We start from the raw sequence: 8,915 nt of genomic DNA on the forward strand, positions 1-8,915 counted from the left end.
CCTTAAGCCTTAAAACTTTACTTATTCATACTTTCAATACATATTGAAGGAGCACCTGTCATGTGCCAATCACCACGTCATGGGCGGGGATAGAGCAGTAAACAGAATACACAGAGCCCCTCCCCGAATGGGACACACTGGCAGGAAAGTGAGACATTAGTCTGATGATTACACAGATGATTATGCTTGAGGGAAGGGTGATGAAAGAGAAGTATAGGGAGCTATAAAAATGAATAACAGGGGATGTGACCTGACAGGAAAGTTACAGAATGTTTCTCTGTAACTCTCAATTCCAGAGAAAAACGGCTTAGGCAGAAGTATCCGAAAAGGCTCCAAGTAGCCAAGTTTAGCTTACATACCCATCCCCGAGCTGACCAGATGGGTGGGGAATGGAATCCTCTACTAACCCAGGCCTGGATCATGCATCCGTTCTAGGAATGCAGTTGTCTGTGTGGGGGAGAGAGGAGGGGAAGAACTCTGTCCAGCTCATGTCAATTACATGGACTAAGATTTTTAACTGCGTGGACGAAAGGCGGTTCCACCAAAGAAAGGTTTGCTGAGCTGACAAATATACTTATTTATCCACTACACCTGCACCTCCCAACTGTTTTCCTGTCATTGCAATCATAGAAAGTACTGTATGCGCCATGGTGGAAAATGGGTGAAGCTGCTTCTACCCAGCTTCTTCAGTCAACACAGGCCTACCAATAACCCAGAGCATTGAAGGGATCAATTTGCCATTTATAAATACAACCCATTTGTGATACACCAGTGTTAGGAAGCACGGTACTATACCTTACTGAGTATTTTGGGCTTTGTTTAAGAGAAGTGGGAAGGCATTTGGGGTAACACTGTCTCTGAGAAGAAACCTGGGCTTCTTGTAGAAACGGTTGATTCCAGGTGTGGGGCAAGCTGAGCCTGAGACAGCTTGTGACAGAAAGCAAGGGAGCTATCGAAGACTATAGAAATCTTGCCAAAAGGACAAGGGAGTCAAATAAAGGGACTCCTACTGGCCAAACATGGGACAATTAAAGCACTGAAAAGAATACCTGCAGTGGATTTAAACACATCAAATGTGTGAAAACCTGTGAGTTCATAATGATGTTAAAACTAAGAAACTCATTGTCACCTTTGGAGGTTGCTAGGGCTTTAGCTTTTTATTCTGAAAACTAGAAAATAAAGCCTCAAGTGTCTATTCTGCCTTTCCTGTACCTAACTTCAGAGTAATCGAATAGTGATGAGGGAAAGTTATTTTCTGTAGAAGAATCCACGCTAATAAAAACAAAGGGAATAAAAGAATTAGACATCTCCATTTAGCAACCTCTAGTGAAAAAATAGAAATGGGCAATAATCATCAATGAACGCTAAAACTACTAGGTGAAGGATGGATGAGGCTGACAGCACCTGAACCCACTGATCATTCTTAACATCATTAAAAGTGGGCAAGCATTATGTATCTCCTGATTCGATGCAGCAGGAAGTACACAGCACCACCTGTGAAGTGTTCCTGCCTCCCCAAAATTGAACTAGGATCAAATCACGCCAGTTTACAGGAAATACAGAGGATAAACAAGTGAAATGCTGCCCCTAGGAAGTAATCATCTAAACCCAAAAGGTCATATATTCTATAGACAAATGATCCAGTTTCTTCAAAAAAGAAATGGCATGGAAAAAATAAAGGTTAAGAGATCAGAAGTCATAGATGAAAAGAAACAAGATAAATCAAATGCATTACATAGATAATTTTTTGGATCCTGCTTCAAACAAACCAAATGTAAAAGGATATTTTTGAGACAATTGAAGACATTTGAAACTAGACACAATATTAGATATTAAGGAATTATTGATAGTTCTGAGATACATGATAATAATATGGTTATACTTTTAAGATGTCTTTATCTGTTAAAGATACATACCGAAGAATTTATTATAGAAATTATATGATATCTGAGATTTGCTTCAAAATACTCCATTTGGGGAGGGGTACCAGGTGGAGGATGGATGAATCAAGATTGGCAAAACATCTGTTGAATTTGGTGGCAGATACCTGGAAATTCCTAACCCTCTTATATCTGTATTTTCGTGTGTTTTTAAATTTCCACAATTAATTTAAAGTGAGATAATAACATAATCAGCTTTGTATTTGAGAATGTTCTGGCCGCAGTGTGACGTATGAGTTGGAATGGGATGTAGAGGACATTTATCATGTTTGTGGCTACTCTTCATTTCCTGATGGCCCTTCTCCATTTGCAGAATTTCTCATACTGAACCTCTCTCTTCTTAGAGAGAAGCCAAAACTCTCTCTCCTCCACCCTTGCAGTCAGTGCAAGAGCATGTGTTTCTAGCGCTGCCAGTAACATGCCTCCAACATGATATTTCATGAGGAATTGAGCAAAAAGAGGAAGTGAGCAACATGAACAAAATTGACTTTGGGGAGGGAGCAAGGCCAGTGGCTAAATCCTGGAGAAGGCAGTGGCAGGACATCCAGAACCTAGTCCCCTAGCTTCAACAGCACAGCTGTGGGATCCATGCTGAGCAGGGGTGGCAGGGTCTTTTCTGGGGCAGCTTTTGCACTGTGAGTCAGGCATTGGTCCTAGCTGCAAAGCCTGAATCTCCATCTCTCCTAGAGGTCCTATGAGTGAATATCCTTTAATAAATCTATGCTCTGCTGAAACTAACTAGGTTAGATTCTGATGTGTGCAACTAAAACCACTAACCAATATAGGGGGCAAGAAATGTTTGGAGACAAGCAGGACGTTACTGCGGTAGTTCAGAGGAGTAATGCTGGTGACTTGGACTAGGGAATTAGCGGTGGAATTGGGAGTTGAAAGCACATAAAATAAATTTTAGAGTTAGAGGTGACAGGATTAGTTAGGTGATTAGAAGAGGTAAAGGGTGTTAAGAATGACTTCCAGGATTCTAACATGAACAGCTGGTAATACAGATGCCATTTACTGAAATAAATACTGAAGAGGAACAGGAAAAGAGTGCAGCTGAACTAAATAATATTCTTATAGACAACAAAGGCATGCCAGATAAATATGCCCAGAAAACAGAAAAACCGACATCATTATAAAATGAGCTGAAAGAACTTATAAATGGAAACTTGAAAAAATTACAAATCATACTTAGAAAACCTGAAAAATGAGACTTTCTCAATGAATTTGAGAAATAAATCAATAAGAAGAAATGAAAATATTGTTGTCAGAGCTCAGGAAAGAATAAGAAATTTAAGAAATAATTTCAGACAAGAAGACCAAGTTAGAAGGAAGACAAGAATAAATAAGATGCCATGAATAACTTCATAAGGGAAACAAACTATGTAGCAAAACTAAAATAACAGAAATAAAGAGATAAAAATGATTCTGGAGAAAATGATGAATATAAAAACTAGGCATAGGTAATTTAACATACATACAGTAGAAGTCCATGAAGAAGAAAATCAAAGCAACAAAACAAATTCTGAAAACTACAATTCAAGAAAAATTTGCTAAAACAAAACTCAAATATCCATATGAAAAGGGCAAACCAAGTACCTGGGAAATTGACTCAGAATGGTCTATACTGAAACATATTCTATTTTAAATAAATAAAACTCTCCTGATAATTGATAAAAAAATGAGTATCCAGTCAAAACGGCTGTTACTTATAAAGAAAATCAGATTTCAATCAGACTCTGTGATGCCACTTTATGCCAAAAGTAAATGGAATAATAACATATTTAAGATATTTAAAGAAAGGCATTGTGAACCACTATACCCAGTCAAGCTGACCTTCAAGCATAAAGTCGACAAAGTGTTATCATGAAGAACTCAGGGAATATTGTCTTCATGAGCTGTGAACAAGCTTCAAACAATCAAGACAATAACAGACTGGTAGTGAGCATTTGATACATTACCTCTAGAACCAAGACTAAATGACGGAAAGAAGGGTGACAGAATATATAATGGTTATGTATTCTGATGATGTTATAGCAAAATTATGCAAAAGGGGGAAAGAATGGGGAGAGTGGAATAAGCTTGTTATCTTTATTGGTATTTATTGGGAAAGAAAGGATATTACTTTAAATTTAGAGGGAAAGGAGCAGAGGAAAGAAGTTATAAGATTTCAATGTTGCTCATGCTAGAGAACAGGTGGTATGTAAAATTAAGGAAATCAAAGTTATTATAAAAAGGTATTACTGTAGAGGTAACCAGTAGAACAAGAACAAGTTCCCTAAATCCAAAAGACAGACAACCACAATGAAAGAGCTTACCAAAGAGACTACAAAATGAAGAATTACACATACATATAAAAGACATATAAAATATAAAATATATATATAAAAGAACACAACAGAACTATACAAATCAGTCATATCAATAAATGTAAACAGGGGCTGGCCTGGTGGCACAGCGGTTAAGTGCACATGTTCCACTTTGGCGCCCTGGGGTTCGCCGGTTCAGATCCCAGGTGCAGACATAGCACCACTTGGCACACCATGCTGTGGTAGGCATCCCACATATAAAGTGGAGGAAGATGGGCATGGATGTTAGCTCAGGGCCAGGGTCCTCTGCAAAAAGAGGAGGATTGGTAGCAGTTAGTTCAGGGCTAATCTTCCTCAAAAAAAAAAGAAAGAAAGAAATGTAAAGAGGATGAACTCGTGTTTTATAAGAAAAAGATTTCATCCTGGCTAACAAAGCAAATTTGACACTAAGCTGTGCACAAGAGACATTCCACTAACAGAGTCAGAAAGGTTAAAAATAAAATGCTGAGCAGAGATCTTCCAGGCAAATGCAAATTAAAAGAAAGCGGGGAGTCCGCATCTTGATCTCACAAAGCAGAATTCAAACAAAAATAGCCAAAAGGCACCAAGGGTACTTTATTGTGCTCAACGTTAAAATTACAAAGAAAATACATTATTAATTTAATATCTGTGCAATCAACAAGATAGCAAAAACTTTCATAAAGCAGAAGCTACAAGAAATGCTGTTCCATCACAATAAAAAATTTTAAAAATCTGAGTTCATAAATATATCAAAGACAAATAAACACCTTACCAGTTACCTTCCTTTAGAGGTTGCTAGAGCATCAACTCTTTTTATTGTGAAAACTAGTAAATAAAAGGAAAAAAATGAAGCATTTAGCCTGCCTTTTCTATATCATCTTTATTTCAGGTTAACCAAATAACCGATCTCAGAAAATTCAGAAGGGATGATGATGATAGAATATCACCATTTTGTAATCCTAATGAAATCATGACTCTAGGTTAATGACCAGTAAGTGTGAAAGACACATAAGGAGCTTTATAACGAGTAGGTCAGACTGACAGCTCCCGAATCTGCTAATCAATCTTAATATCACAAAAAGAGGCAATGAGATTATATATTCTTATAGTAAAAACAGTACCAGGTAAGAACTATTCTGGTCTCTCTCTCTCTCCCCCTACTGGGGAGCAGGGGGAGGTGGCTGCGGGGGGTGGGGGGGAGAACCTAAATCTAATCAAGCTTCTAGATCTTTTGGAAAATTCAGTAGATGAACATATTAAAATGACACCATTGGGATGCAATTAGTTAAATCTAGAACATGAGAAATGCTATAGAAAAATGACTGTTTCTGTATGATCTCATTTATACGTGGAATCTAAAAAAACCAACTCACAGATGCAGAGAACAGACTGGTGGCTGCCAGAGCCCAGGGGGCAGTGGTGGGGAAAATGGGTGAAGGTGGTAAAAAGGCACAAACTTCCAGTTATAAGATAAATAAGTTCTTGGATCTAATGTACAGCATGGTGACTATAGTTAACAATACTGTATTGCATATTTGAAAGTTGCTAAGAGAGTTGATCTTAAAAGTTCTCATCATAAGAAAAAGATTTGTAACTGTGAGGTGATTGATGTTAACTAAACTTGTGTTAATCGTTTCACAATATATACATATATCAGATCCTGTTGTATACCTTGGACTAATACAATGTTCTATTTCAATTATATGTCAATAAAACTGGGGAAAAAAGATTGAAATCTATCAACCAAATACAGTGTGTGGATCTTGTTTGGGTTCTGATTCAAACAAACCACCTAATTTTTCCTTTTTTGTAATAATACCAGGGGGACATTGAACACTGGCTGGATATTTGATATTATGCAATTAAGACTTTCTTTTTAAGTGTATCTAATAATGACATTGTGGTTGTTTATAAAAAAGGTATGTATTTATAGCTGCAGTAATATGATGCCTGAGATTTGCTTCACAATAATCTGGCTCGGAGAGAATAAAAAGTGGTATAAATAAAACAAGATTTACCGCACGCTGATAACTGTTGAAGGCAGGCAGCGGATCCATGTGGGGTTCATTCTACTAGTCTATTCCCATTTGTATGAACTTTCCATAACAAAACGGTTTTAAAATGAAGGACTAAAAAGCTGATTGGATGGGGCTGGTTCACTTTTAATTTCCCTGTAGAATGATCTGGGTGGCACATTTGTTGGGGGAACTCCAACTTTCCTGGTAGGCTAGACAGACTTTTCAGACAGAAGTCTCCAAGAACCGCACAGTGGCTGCCTGCATTCTGGGAGCTAAGGAGGCGGCGACTGAGGAATAAAGGTGGGGGTGTCTCTGCATTCAGCATCCACTATCTAGTGTCACTTAATCCCTCTATTTTCAGAATGGTACCCACCCTCAATTTATCCCCGATCCTCGTTCATAAATAATTCCAGATGGAGACATATAAATCAAACTTTCCACATTATAAATACAGATGAAAGGTAAAACAAACAATGTTTTGGAAGGTAATCTAGAATATCTTCACAACCTTTTGTGTAGGTAAAGAAATACTAAATAACGAAAAAGGACTAATCATAAAAGAAGGCTGTGAAATCGGACTATATTAAGGTTGAGAATTTCTGTTTATCAAGAACTACTAAGAGAGTGGGAGCCTAGAACGGGAGAAGATATTTGTCATACGTCAATAGACAAAGGATACATATCTAGAACTCTTAAAAATCACTAAGAAAAAGGGGCCAGCCAGGTGGCACAGTGGTTAAGTTCACACGTTCTGCTTTGGTGGCCGGGATTTGCTGGTTTGGATCGCGGGTGCAGACCTACACACTGCATGTTGAGCCATGCTGTAGCACGTGTCCCACATATAAAGTAGAGGAAGATGGGCACAGATGTTAGCTCAGGGCCAGTCTTCCTCAGTAGAAAGAGGAGGATTGGCTGCAGATGTTAGCTCGGGGCTAATCTTCCTCAAAAAAAAAAAAAAAATCACTAAGAAAAACAGACAACCCAAGAGAAAAAAAATAAGGAAAAGACATCAACAGGCACTTCACAAGAGGACAAATATTCAATAAACATGTAAGATTTCAACCTCTCTAGTAATGAGGAAAACACAAATTAAAACCACAATGATACACTATTCTACATTTGTGAAATTGGCAAAATTTTAACAGATCACATCAAGCACTCATGAGGATGTGGAACAGTATTCACTCTCATGTTTTGCAGGTGGAAGTGAAAAAGCAGACATTATCTACTGAGGTTTGAGAGACCCAAATACAAGCCAGGAAATTCACTTCTAGAACTTGAGAAGCTTGTGTGCACGTGCACCAGAAAATGTTCACAGCAATACGGTTTTTACAGCCAAAATCTGGAAACAACCCAAACGTCCATTAGCCATGTAACAGATACACTGGAAAACTACACAGCAACTGGCCCAGACAGAAAAAGATCAGAGGGCTTAAGAGAGAGATCTCCAAAAGGAGGAAAAAAGGGAACAACAAAAAAACACAGATAGATTACCTGATGTGTTTGAGCAAACAAAATAACTCCAGAAAAATCCTAAATTGTTTAAGAAATGTAATTCTTGTGTAGCACATAGCTTATTTGAGAATATTTTCATAATATAATAATGTAAACACTGACTACTGATAAACTACCACCGTACCACTCTCTGGAAGAAAATCAGCAGAGAGAATAAGAGATTGAAGGAAACTCAACCTGAAAGAAGGCAAGAAAGGAAAAAAAGAAAAGCAAAGTAAATACAAAACACAAAATAAACTGGCAGACATAAATGCAATAGAACTGTAATGACAAAGAGTAAAATATATCAGAAATGACAATAAATAAACGAAGTGGACTACACAGGTTATTAGACTGGATTAAAAAATAAAACTCAGCTATAGGGGCGCGCCCCGTGGCCGAATGGTTAAGTTCGCGTGCTCCACTTCAGCAGCCCAGGGTTTTGCTGGTTCGGATCCTGGGCACGGACATGCCACCACTCATCAAGCCATGCTGAGGCAGCATCGCACATGCCATAAGTAGAAGGACTCACAACTAAAATATACAGCTATGTACTAGGGGGATTTGGGGAGAAAAAGCAGAAAAAAAAAGAAGATTGGCAACACTTGTTAGCTCAGGTGCCAATCTTTTAAAAAAAAACAAAAAACCAAGAACTTGCTTCTTTAAAAAAAAAAAAAACCAAAAACTCAGCTATATAAAATGTATAAGAGAAATACCTGAAACATAAAGACACATTAAGACTGAAAGAGACAAAAAATACACGTAGCTCAATTCTGTCAAAGCAAAATGTATGAGTCCTTAGCCTCCAAAATTTAGCCCAGAATTCCTTTATTTCCATTTACAAAGGGAAACTCATTTCTGATTATATTTTTTTTCTCTAATAGAAGGGCTTACATAATTTTCTTTCCCAAAGTTGGATTACTAATGTATTCAAATGTGTTAATTCTAATAGATATTGCCAAATTACTTTATCATTTACATTCTAATCAACACCTGAGAATGCCCTGCTTATCTCAGTACTATTACTTTATTATTTTTTACCAATCTCTTTGATAAAGGGAAATGATTTTCTTGTTTTACTTTTCCATTTCTCCAACTATAAATGTAGTTGAGCATATTTCCTTTTGATTCACTAA

Source organism: Equus przewalskii, chromosome 2 (genome assembly GCF_037783145.1).
Source record: "Equus przewalskii isolate Varuska chromosome 2, EquPr2, whole genome shotgun sequence".
NCBI classification, from domain to species: domain Eukaryota; kingdom Metazoa; phylum Chordata; class Mammalia; order Perissodactyla; family Equidae; genus Equus; species Equus przewalskii.